This window comes from Blennius ocellaris (assembly GCF_963422515.1).
Source record: "Blennius ocellaris genome assembly, contig: SCAFFOLD_87, whole genome shotgun sequence".
Lineage (NCBI taxonomy): Eukaryota > Metazoa > Chordata > Actinopteri > Blenniiformes > Blenniidae > Blennius > Blennius ocellaris.
Window position 1 is genome coordinate 181,062 of NW_027662210.1, and position 5,000 is coordinate 186,061.

Genomic DNA, 5,000 nt, shown 5'->3' on the forward strand with positions numbered 1-5,000 from the left:
CAAAAGACTACAAACAACATGTCCTCATGGAGGAGATCAAAGGAGATCAAAGTCTGTTGCCATGTCAACACGCTCAGTGTTTCATACATATCGATGCTACCGACCTGGAATCGAGATGAGCTAACGGCTATCACGCTATCATGCTAACTGCGACTCTGTCACTGAATCCAGCGCTCTGATTGGTCGGCTGCAAGTTTTCATTTGTTGAAGAGGAGAGAGGAGGAAACCTGCGGTGAGGAAGAGGAGGGAGCAGAAAGCGGTGAAGTCAGCAGGAGGAAGGAGCTGGCAGGAAGCCAGGATGACATCATCCTGCTGGAAAACCTCCAGACTGGAATAAAAAGTGCCGGTCAGCAGGATTCTGGCCTCGTCCACCAATCAGGGAAAAGACGTGATAAAAACCAGCGGCCATGTTTTATGACTCAAAGGTCGTGATTCCACTGCGGTGAAGTCTGACGTGAAGCGAGCCGCTGCGGTTCTCCGGAGGAACCTTTCATCTCTTTGGGAGCGAGACGCACCGATACTGTCCGATACTGCAGTTCTCTGAAATGCACCGATACTGTCCGATACTGCAGTTCTCTGAAACGCTCCGATACTGTCCGATACTGCAGTTCTCTGAAATGCATCGATACTGTCCGATACTGCAGAGTTCACTGAAACGCACCGATACTGTCCGATACTGCCATTCTCTGAAACGCACCGACACTGTCCGATACTGCAGTTCTCTGAAACACACCGACACTGTCCGATACTGCAGTTCTCTGAAACGCACCGACACTGTCCGATACTGCAGTTCTCTGAAACACACCGATACGGTCCGATACTGCAGTTCTCTGAAACACACCGATACGGTCCGATACTGCAGTTCTCTGAAACGCACCGACACTGTCCGATACTGCAGTTCTCTGAAACGCACCGATACGGTCCGATACTGCAGTTCTCTGAAACACACCGATACTGTCCGATACTGCAGTTCTCTGAAACACACCGACACTGTCCGATACTGCAGTTCTCTGAAACGCACCGACACTGTCCGATACTGCAGTTCTCTGAAACACACCGATACGGTCCGATACTGCAGTTCTCTGAAACACACCGATACGGTCCGATACTGCAGTTCTCTGAAACGCACCGACACTGTCCGGTACTGCAGTTCTCTGAAACACACCGACACTGTCCGATACTGCAGTTCTCTGAAACGCACCGATACTATCCGATACTGCAGTTCTCTGAAATGCACCGATACTGTCCGATTCTGCAGGTCTCTGAAACGCTCCGATACTGTCCGATACTGCAGTTCTCTGAAACGCTCCGATACTGTCCGATACTGCACTTCTCTGAAACGCACCGATACTGCAGAGTTCACTGAAACGCACAGATACTGTCCGATACTGCAGTTCTCTGAAACGCTCAGATACTGTCCGATGCTGCAGTTCTCTGAAACGCTCCGATACTGTCCGATACTGCAGTTCTCTGAAACGCACCGATACTGCAGAGTTCACTGAAACGCGCCGGTACTGTCCGATACTGCCATTCTATGAAACGCACCGACACTGTCCGATACTGCAGTTCTCTGAAACACACCGACACTGTCCGATACTGCAGGTCTCTGAAACACACCGATACGGTCCGATACTGCAGTTCTCTGAAACGCTCCGATACTGTCCGATACTGCACTTCTCTGAAACGCACCGATACTGCAGAGTTCACTGAAACGCACAGATACTGTCCGATACTGCAGTTCTCTGAAACGCTCAGATACTGTCCGATACTGCAGTTCTCTGAAATGCACCGATGCTGCAGAGTTCACTGAAACGCACCGATACTATCCGATACTGCAGTTCTCTGAAATGCATCGATACTGTCCGATACTGCAGTTCTCTGAAACGCACCGATACTGCAGAGTTCACTGAAACGCACCGATACTGTCCGATACTGCCATTCTCTGAAACGCACCGACACTGTCCGTTACTGCAGTTCTCTGAAACACACCGATACGGTCCGATACTGCAGTTCTCTGAAACGCACCGATACTGCAGTTCTCTGAAACGCACCGATACGGTCCGATACTGCAGTTCTCTGAAACGCACCGATACTGCAGTTCTCTGAAACGCACCGATACTGTCCGATACTGCAGTTCTCTGAAACGCACCGATACTCTCCGATACTGCAGTTCTCTGAAACGCTCCGATACTGTCCGATACTGCACTTCTCTGAAACGCACCGATACTGCAGAGTTCACTGAAACGCACAGATACTGTCCGATACTGCAGTTCTCTGAAACGCTCAGATACTGTCCGATGCTGCAGTTCTCTGAAACGCTCCGATACTGTCCGATACTGCAGTTCTCTGAAACGCACCGATACTGCAGAGTTCACTGAAACGCGCCGGTACTGTCCGATACTGCCATTCTATGAAACGCACCGACACTGTCCGATACTGCAGTTCTCTGAAACACACCGACACTGTCCGATACTGCAGGTCTCTGAAACACACCGATACGGTCCGATACTGCAGTTCTCTGAAACGCTCCGATACTGTCCGATACTGCACTTCTCTGAAACGCACCGATACTGCAGAGTTCACTGAAACGCACAGATACTGTCCGATACTGCAGTTCTCTGAAACGCTCCGATACTGTCCGATACTGCAGTTCTCTGAAATGCACCGATGCTGCAGAGTTCACTGAAACGCACCGATACTATCCGATACTGCAGTTCTCTGAAATGCATCGATACTGTCCGATACTGCAGTTCTCTGAAACGCACCGATACTGCAGAGTTCACTGAAACGCACCGATACTGTCCGATACTGCCATTCTCTGAAACGCACCGACACTGTCCGTTACTGCAGTTCTCTGAAACACACCGATACGGTCCGATACTGCAGTTCTCTGAAACGCACCGATACTGCAGTTCTCTGAAACGCACCGATACGGTCCGATACTGCAGTTCTCTGAAACGCACCGATACTGCAGTTCTCTGAAACGCACCGATACTGTCCGATACTGCAGTTCTCTGAAACGCACCGATACTCTCCGATACTGCAGTTCTCTGAAACGCACCGATACTGTCCGATACTGCAGAGTGGCGCGGACTGACCCAAATATCGATAATACCGATATCGAGGTTGGTATCGAGATGGAACGATACCGGTGCAATACGATCTTTGCTCATTTGATACAAAATAATCCAGACTTCACAACGTGTGGGAGAAAATACTTTCCTAACTGTCTAAATAAATTTTTTCTGAACTTATTTTCTGTTTACCGATAAACTTTTCCAAATTCCTGTTCGAGGTTCAACTAATCAATAAACCAAAAGCAAAAACTCTAAGTTAAGGTCATGAAAATTCCTCCAGGATGAAGCCTGAACCTTGAACGTAAGAGAGAACCGGCATCACCGATACCGGTCCTTTATTTACCTGGTATCGGGCCGATACCAGCTCTTGTAGCCCCACTAGTGATATCGGGCCGATACCAGCTCTTGTAGCCCCACTAGTGGCATCGGGCCGATACCAGCTCTTGTAGCCCCACTAGTGGTATCGGGCCGATACCAGCTCTTGTAGTCCCACTAGTGGTATCGGGCCGATACCAGCTCTTGTAGCCCCGCTAGTGGCATCGGGCCGATACCAGCTCTTGCAGCCCCGCTAGTGGCATCGGGCCGATACCAGCTCTTGTAGCCCCGCAAGTGGCATCGGGCCGATACCAGCTCTTGCAGCCCCGCTAGTGGTATCGGGCCGATACCAGCTCTTGTAGCCCCACTAGTGGTATCGGGCCGATACCAGCTCTTGTAGCCCCACTAGTGGTATCTGGCCGATACCAGCTCTTGTATCCCCATTAGTGGTATCGGGCCGATACCAGCTCTTGTAGCCCCACTAGTGGCATCGGGCCGATATCAGCTCTTGTAGCCCCACTAGTGGTATCGGGCCGATACCAGCTCTTGCAGCCCCACTAGTGGTATCGGCCCGATACCAGCTCTTGTAGCCCCACTAGTGGTATCGGGCCGATACCAGCTCTTGTAGCCCCACTAGTGGTATTGGGCCGATACCAGCTCTTGTAGCCCCGCTAGTGGTATCGGGCCGATACCAGCTCTTGTAGCCCCGCTAGTGGCATCGGGCCGATACCAGCTCTTGTAGCCCCGCTAGTGGTATCGGGCCGATACCAGCTCTTGTAGCCCCCCTAGTGGCATCGGGCCGATATCAGCTCTTGTAGCCCCACTAGTGGTATTGGGCCGATACCAGCTCTTGCAGCCCCACTAGTGGTATCGGGCCGATACCTGCTCTTGTAGCCCCACTACTGGTATCGGGCCGATACCTGCTCTTGTAGCCCCACTAGTGGTATCGGGCCGATACCAGCTCTTGTAGCCCCGCTAGTGGCATCGGGCCGATACCAGCTCTTGTAGCCCCACTAGTGGTATCGGGCCGATACCAGCTCTTGTAGCCCCACTAGTGGCATCGGGCCGATATCAGCTCTTGTAGCCCCACTAGTGGTATTGGGCCGATACCAGCTCTTGCAGCCCCACTAGTGGTATCGGGCCGATACCTGCTCTTGTAGCCCCGCTAGTGGCATCGGGCCGATACCAGCTCTTGCAGCCCCGCTAGTGGCATCGGGCCGATACCAGCTCTTGTAGCCCCGCTAGTGGCATCGGGCCGATACCAGCTCTTGTAGCCCCGCGAGTGGCATCGGGCCGATACCAGCTCTTGCAGCCCCGCTAGTGGTATCGGGCCGATACCAGCTCTTGTAGCCCCGCTAGTGGTATCGGGCCGATACCAGCTCTTGTAGCCCCTCTAGTGGTATCGGGCCGATACCAGCTCTTGTAGCCCCGCTATTGGTATCGGCCCGATACCAGCTCTTGTAGCCCCACTAGTGGTATCGGGCCGATACCAGCTCTTGCAGCCCCACTAGTGGTATCGGGCCGATACCAGCTCTTGCAGCCCCACTACTGGTATCGGGCCGATACCTGCTCTTGTAGCCCCACTAGTGGTATCGGGCCGATACCAGC

The 5,000-nt window shown here is 52.4% G+C and overlaps 1 protein-coding gene across 1 annotated transcript in view; it reads right to left on the reverse strand.

Moving 5' to 3' along the window:
- Nucleotides 1–5,000, reverse strand: part of LOC308148111 (membrane-associated phosphatidylinositol transfer protein 2-like) — a gene marked incomplete at its 3' end in the record, with an annotated part of 35,129 nt that overhangs the window by 29,458 nt on the left and 671 nt on the right. The gene's annotated exons all lie outside the window — the stretch shown is intronic.